The 8,121-nt window shown below is 38.7% G+C and overlaps 1 long non-coding RNA gene across 1 annotated transcript; it reads right to left on the minus strand.

Moving 5' to 3' along the window:
• Nucleotides 1–3,552: 3,552 nt before the first annotated feature.
• Nucleotides 3,553–4,521, minus strand: LOC141637604 (uncharacterized). The gene is made up of 3 exons (XR_012541814.1): nt 4,325–4,521; nt 4,065–4,213; nt 3,553–3,976 (listed from the first exon to the last, which is right to left on the minus strand). It is a non-coding gene; the product is annotated as an uncharacterized LOC141637604 (long non-coding RNA).
• Between the last annotated feature and the right edge of the window lie 3,600 nt (nt 4,522–8,121).

Raw genomic sequence — 8,121 nt, forward strand, 5'->3', positions numbered from 1 at the left:
GTTTCTAGTGAACATTGCAAACTCGTCATCTTCATCCTCCTCATCACTTGAGAGAGCATTAAGAGCGAGTCCTTTCCCCTTAAAGCTTTCACTAGAACGTTTCATGAGAGTTAACTCATGAGCCATAAATGAGCCCATAAGTTCATCAAGGGTGAGCAAAGAAAGGTCCTTAGCTTCCTCAATAGCCGTAACCTTCGGTTGCCATTTTTCAGTTAGGCTACGAAGGATTTTACGGACTAAATCCTCGGATTGAAAACTCCTACCTAAACTCTTAAGGTCATTGACAATACTAGAAAAACGTGAAGACAAACTATTAATTGACTCATCTCCATATTGAACATCTCATATTGTTGCATGAGAAGATCAATACGGTATTTCTTGACTTGTGACGTTCCCTCATAAGCAAGGCTTAGGGTGTCCCAAATCTTTTTGGCCGAAGCACATTCAGATATACGATTAATCTCTTGGTCACCGATTCCATATTGAAGAATGGACATGGCCTTAGAGTTTTTCTCGATTTTCTTATAGTCGGCCTCAACATACTTATCCTCACTTTTCAAGGAACTAGTGCCATCAGCATTAGTCACTTCGATTTTGAGGGGACCCTTTTGAATGATTAACCAACATTCATAGTCCGCACTTTTGACATAGTGCTCCATGCGATGTTTCCACCAGGCATAGTTTTCTCCCTTGAAAATGGGATACTTAGTGTGTTTTGAATCGTCCATAACTATAGGATCAACTCTTTGGACTTAACCAATATCAAGAGTACGAGGCTCTGATACCAATTGAAGAGTTAAGAACGATTAACACCTAAGAGGGGGAGGGGGTGAATTAGGTATACCTTTTAAAAAAATTTATCCTTAACTTGGTTAATTGATTAACCTAAGTAAAGAATATTGAAGTACAAGACTTGAGAAACTTAATTGAATGTAAGTTCACAAGAAGGTACAGCATTTCTATGTCACAGTATAGGTGACTGTGACACAGAACTTGATTAGGTACATGCGACAAATAGCAATGTGGAAGAACGTAAAAGTAAATGAACAAACAAACGACATTTTAAAAATTGGTTCAGCCTCTACTCCGAGGCAATGTGTAAGTTCACAAGAAGCCCTTACAATGAAAATAACTCGTCAACCTACTCCGGTTGCACTCAAACTTAAAGCTACTCCGCTTCAAGAGTTTATGGGTTCTATCTCAAGGTGTTACAGAATCTTGAATCTCAAGAGTTCACTAAATGAACATGGAGATCACAATTAAGATCTAACACGAGAATCATGGAACAAACTCATTATGTCACAGTACATCGAACTGATACTTGGAGGTTTTTACAGCTTTTTTCGAAAACAATTTGAAGACTTAAACTCAGAAAAACGTTTTGCAAACACTTGAAGAACAAAGCTTTAAATGCACAAATGATTTGCAAGGTTTTTAAAATAAATGCTTTGGAAGTCTTAAGAAATAAATGTGACTAAGACACTCTATTTATAGTGGATTTAGTCTTAGGTAAGTACAACTTAGAAAAATTAAATCCAATATTAAAATGGTAGCCTTGAGTGATGGTAAGTGTTAGACTATAGGCTTGGGGCTTAAGAAATCAGAAAACTTAAGCTACTACACTCAACATGTGACATTTTACCAAAATGGCAAAAAGTTTTTCTTACTTTAGAAGTTTGACAAGTCTTCTTTGCCATTTTAGTAAAAGGTGTTTGCACAAATCTAGAGGCTTAGTCAAGTGGGCTTGTGACTCCAAAATTTCAGATTATTTTCAAGCTTTTGAAAATTCAAATGTTTAAGGTTTGAAGTTTGCAAAGTTTTAACACTTAAGACATTTTGGTCGAAATTCCTCCTCCGTATGATAGTACCAGAAACCATAGTACAGCGTACTGTTGCATGGTTTTGCCATTATTTGACTTAAATGAGAATGTTGCACTTACTCTTACATTTTTCGACTAAGGCTTAGAAAATATCATTGTCTTGACCTTCTTGATTAACTTGATTATCTTGAATCATTGTTGAAAGTCCATTTGATTGCTTCAATCACTAAGCATTTCAACTAAGAACAAACAATCAAATAACAAAGGGACTTGGCATCATCAACACAATGTGTTCTAACATAAAGTATTGAAGTGGGGTTAGGTAATTGGGGAGAGAGAAGGTATTATGGTGTATTATTGTGGGTGGGGTGATTAAAATAAGTATTGTTGTGGGGTAAGTTGATTAAAATAAGTTTTGTTGTGGGATGAGGTGGGGTATTGTTGTAGGGTAAGATGATTAAAATAAGTATTAAACTTTACTAAATAAGGAAATATGGAAGGTATTGTGAATAGATGAAAAAGAAAAGAGGAAAGGTTACATAGAATATGAGGGAGTAAAATATAGGTGTATTAGAGAGGAAATTGAAAGAAAGGAAGGGAGAGATTCAAATTCAAATTAATGCTCTTAACTCCGATTTCTATAAAATCTTTGAAAGTATAGTAATTTACAGAGTACTGAGTACTAGGGGTGGTCAATAGTGCGGGACGGCCTTGCTAACCCGGACCCGGCCTGACCCGACCCTATATCCGGGCCGGTTCCGGATCCCCAAATGTCAAACCCGGCCCGTCCGAGACCCGCCCATAAACCCGCCTTGACCCGCCTCGCGGAGTCGCGGGTCACTTCTGACCCGGCCCGTCCCGCCCCCTTACCCGGGCCGGTTCCGGGTCTCCCAAACCCGGACCCGGCCGATCCGCACTGTTGACCACCCCTACTGAGTACTTACTTATTTTACATAAAGAAAAGATCGATTTTTCTAATGTGTGTCTTAGTAATACTATATCCATTTGATAACAACATAATAAAGAATAATTTTAAATAACTAGTTAGTGGTCCGCACCTTATCGGGCGCGGTATTCTATTGGTTTACGTTGCCGTTCGGGCACGGTATTCTATTGGTTTACGTTGCCGTTCTACTCCAATTAATTTAATGTGACTGACTTACACATATAATTCTGATAAATGTCGAATATAAAATATCATGGTGTGTGTACATAATTGTCAATACATTTCGCTGCAAAGACTAGTCCTACACAAAAGTTTTAAACCTTTCAAGAGAAATCCATATTGTGAGGCTCGTTTCTACACTTGGCAGTTTAGTCCCACCTCTATTTTATTTATTTCACAGACCACAATTCCATACTGGAAACACGATTTCTATACCTTAACGGGTGATTTTGATCAATTGAGTTCGAACTGTCTTAGATACATACTACAGACTAGTAGACTACACATAATTGTCTTTTTAGATAAACCAAACCTCATATGCGTAGTTGTGTTTAGCCTTCTAGCTACAAGAATGAAACATAGAATACCATTTTCAAAGGCTACGCACACCTTATTTCGGATTAACTTGTACTACAGTTGCAAAGCCTGAAGGACCTCATAAATCCATGACACAACTCATTAAATTTTGTATCCATGATACTACTCACACAATGTTTTGGACCACAATTACGAAGATACGCCAATAAATTTCAGGTACACTACCATCAACACATGTCGAACCACAAGTAATGTAACCGGTATTCAATTATTACGTTGATCCAAATTGTTATTAACATTTCCAAATGTACACTTCACAATAAAATGTGAAATCTAACCAGTAATCAATGCGAGCGCAACACATCCAAATAAAGTAGGATATTATTATACATATCCCTATCCGAATCGATCAATTTTACAGTGAGGCTATATCAGTTGGTAGGACTAAAATTTACTGGCAGGCCCAACCACAATTAATCTACGTTTTAATCTACTTTAAAACATACAAATCTACGAAAACACGTCTTAGCCAGCAAAATTATCAGTCCTTATTTCATGATGGTCTCTATTCAAGACAGGCCTTATATTTCTGCATATTGGTAGCTGCAAAGATTCCTGAAATTAATGGGCGGTGCGCCGGTGCCATCCATGAACGGACAAATAAAAGCAGCATCTAGCAGCACAAGAATAAAGATAAGCAAACTTTTAACGAGAATATATATTTAACAGTAGCTACACCTTCCACCTTTAAAAAAGCATACCATCACAGTTCACCAGATTTGTTCAAGGGGGAACAATGTACACGAACAACCTGACAAAGATAGACCACAGTAGCTTCAATCCAGACCACGAATATCCTTTCACAGTAGCAGTAAAAGCCGAACCATCATCATTTCTTTCACAGAAACACCTACATCCAAAAACAGCAAGCACATTATCAGTAATTATGAGAATATACGGCTCACCTATGTACATGCAAAAGCTGCTAAATCCATATTTGAGGACAAGCAACAACCAAAACCTTAATTGAGACTTAGATAAGGTGTAGCTTGATCACTAAATAGATCAAATGCGGCGTTCTTGAATCGTCAGCTAAGGCATATGAAGCACTGATTTTGAGTAAACCAGCATTCCATTTTCAGGAAGAAAGCCATTTTCAGGTAGAGAGAGTGTGGAATGATCATGATTGAAGAAAGAGGTAGTTGAGTGATCATGATTGAAGAAAAAATTAGGCAGGGCGAGTGGGTTGTCAGTTGAGAAGCAATGAGTGGCTTAGATGCAAGTTGAGGAACAAAGACTATTCTTTACTATTCATTTGAAAAGAGACCCATTTTGTGAAGTTCATGCATTTTAGTAGTTAAGGATTAAGGATTTAAGGAAATTACATAAATTATGCTTTATTTACGCTGTTTTATTTTCCTTTGAGCTCTTTTCTCTAATTAATTACATCTCCTTCCATTTGAACTAAAATGATTTGACAGTTATTTACCTCTTTCAATTACCGTATCGTTTATAAAAATCTTTTCCTTACCTACCTCCCTACTAGTAAGCTAATACCGCCATCAACGTTGTCGGCTAGCCGTCGGCCCCCTCAACACTATTGTCGACGAATCAGATCGTACTTGCCTTGAATTGAACGGTTTCATTTATGCTTACCTCGAAACGTCATTCATTCACGCTCGTTTACTGTATAGTTTTGGGGGAACTCTACGGTTGCAAACTCCTAAAAATTATCAAAAGAGACTTCGGGCTCAACTTTCGGCGCCGGTAACTTTACAGTGGCAAACTGCTAGAAATTATCGAAAAAGTGTTTACGGCGGAAACTTTGCGGTGGCAAACTACTAGAAATTATCGAAAAAGGGCTTAGGGTTCAATTTCCAGCACCGAAATTTATACCCTAAACCCTTTTCTAGCACCCGTTAGGGCCTAGGAATGCCCATGGTAATCGAAATCATAGGCTAACAAAGAAGAGATGTTACAAGTCTATACGCATAACAGAATAGAAAAATTAGTGATTAGAGGAGAGAAAAATGAATAAATTAGGGACAAATTACAAACTTCCCTTAAAACTAATTAGAAAGATTCTATATTATGTTTTTACCAAGTAGATATAGTATTATTAAGAGTAAATTATCAATTACACTCACGCTTAATCTTCTTTTTTAAATTTGCTCCCATGTCAATTTTTTTTTAAATTACACTGTGGACATAGCCATCTACACGCCAGGTCAATCTGTGGACGTATAACGGTCTTTTGAAAGCCACGCTCGGCGGCGTAAAAATGCTTTCGACCAGATCATTTTAGATCGGTCGGTTTCGTCTCGGCAAGGGTCTCGAAACGATGCAATAGATGTTCGGAGTCGCCATCAAGCATTTGTGGGATGCTTGGAAGCCGTTCGAATCCACTTTATACCTAGGTCAACCAAGGCAAAAGCGGTATTTGACATAGGTACTAAAGATAAGGAATCGCCCCTCTTTAGCATCCTATCTCTAGAATTACTCTCGTACGCCTTGGATAAGGTCGTCCACTATCCAAAGTTTCTGAGTAAGAGGTGAAGGTAGGTATTGGGAAGCCCTTTAATCGGACACCCAATTCCGCCCACGGTAGCGGCCTCTACTGATCGATCTTGGTTGGTTAAATGCAAAAGTTGAAAAACGGGTAAATGCATGAATGCACATCCACAAGTTTAAACCTAACATGTGAGCATTCTATGTCGGTTGTTTAATCCAAGTATCAAGTATTTGATGTCAAGTTGGATTTAATGTTGATTTGCATACAAGACGGAAATTAAACATTCATTCACCGAGATAGGTTCATGGTGCATAACGTGATCCATTTGTCTTAGTAAGGCGTTTTGCAAATACGATGCAAAAGAGCAGATTTGTAATCTGATCCGTCATGTATTCGGGTTAACCGAAGTCGGGGTCATCCTAGACAAGTGCTGGAAGGAAACATGGTCTGCATCAGGCAGCCTATATAGGCGCGAGCCATCAGGCGATGTAAACAGGCCTGTCCTGGTTTGGAAATTGGAAAATGGTTGGCCTGTTTAGGCGCGAGACAGCAGACGGTTGAAGGGACGTCCTCTGACTGTTAAAATGTTTGTAAAATGGTTTGAAAAGAGGGTTTTTGAACCCGTCTTGGTTTGAAAAGGTCGTATAAACCGCTTTTGTGTTAATATGAGGAACGAGACTTGAATAATCATCATTGTTTTGACGATATTCGAAGTCGGGTTCGGTTTTGCAAGCCTGACATGAATAGTTTTGAAAATAATTATGAACTAATTGTTTTAAGTTCATTTGTTTGTAATTACTCAATGTTTATAATCGTACTCAGGTTAAAATCCGACATGGTATGTGGAACCAAGGATGACTTTGTATTTATGACTAATATGTTTGTTTTGAAAATGTAAAGAAATGAAATAAAAGGTTTTAAAATACCTTTTAAAATGTAATTAACCAAATATTATCACCGAAACACGGATTAAACCGTCATGGTATTATGAACCAATGGTGAAAAATGTTTTATGGTTAAAAGTTTATCATGAAAATGATTTGAAGTATTTGAAATGGTAAAGACCGATTACAAATAAGAAATGAAATGAAGAGGAAGATGAGACCAAACACGGCTGGATTAAGGCCTGAGAGGGGGTTTAGGCGCGAGCCTTGCTGCTATACAAGCAACCCCTGTCTCCGGCCAAAATCCGATTTTGGCTCATTTAACCCATGTTTATACCATGTTATGCATGTTGTAGCATGTTATAGTCATAAAACAGATGAAAAACATGATAGAAGAGGATTTTTACACCTTCATACTTACATGCTAGGCTTGAGACGAGAGATTGACGAAAGTTTATCAACTTGTTTGGTCGAAAAACTCGGTTTGAAGACCGTTTTAGCAATGTAAAAGAGTGTTTTAAGTTTAGTGATGGTGTAGTTGGTCTAGATGGTCGGTTAAGTGATTTAATGCACGATGACGGTACTAAACAATGTGTAAGGCTTGTGTTTTCGATCGGTAGGTCGAAAACACGTGTCGGTTTATGACTTGAGAAGTAGAGTCTAAAATTTTAAGGGAGAAATGAGGGGGCGGACACTCGCGTACCTTAAAATGGTGGCATTTGAGTAGTATTTATAGAAAAATGGGTGGTTGTGTGCATTTTGATCGACGTGGCCGCATAGGCTGCTCGAATAGGCGCGAGCCATTTCGCGGGTGTTCGAGGTGTCTTGTCACTATCACGCAAATGAAATCATGATTTGTTCTATCCTATGTTTTGGATGACATGATTTGTACTTGACCATGAAGCATTCCGGGAATAGTTAACATGGAAGTCTTGAAAAGTTTGTTTTTTGTGTTTGACTCGGTTTGACTCGTTGTTGGAGTCGGGATTTGAATTTTTGAGTCGGTTTTTGGTCCGGTGTCGTTTTTGACTCTAGTTAGGGTCATTGCGACCCGTCGTCATGCATTAAACACTCCAGGTACTTTTGAAAAGTTTGGAAATATTTTATTTTCGAAATCGTTTTAAGTTTTCCGACGTATAGTTGTACAAAACTGTCGATTAAACGCTGCTATTCCTAAGCATGTTGTAGTCCGATAATCATCGGGTGTTTGTTGGAGACTCGACAGATACTGGGTATCTACAGAGCCCCCACTTTGACTAAGGCTTGGACAGGGCGAAAGGCAAAGTATAGCCCCTAGGTCAATCGAAGATTACAACCTGGAGACCGAAGCGACGTCGAGGCGGCCCGAAAGGGTTCGGGCCGAGGACCTGCCGTCGGGAAGGGCGACGCCGAGGCGACTCGGGGATACGAGTCAAGGACTTG

Source organism: Silene latifolia, unplaced genomic scaffold (genome assembly GCF_048544455.1).
Source record: "Silene latifolia isolate original U9 population unplaced genomic scaffold, ASM4854445v1 scaffold_122, whole genome shotgun sequence".
NCBI lineage: Eukaryota > Viridiplantae > Streptophyta > Magnoliopsida > Caryophyllales > Caryophyllaceae > Silene > Silene latifolia.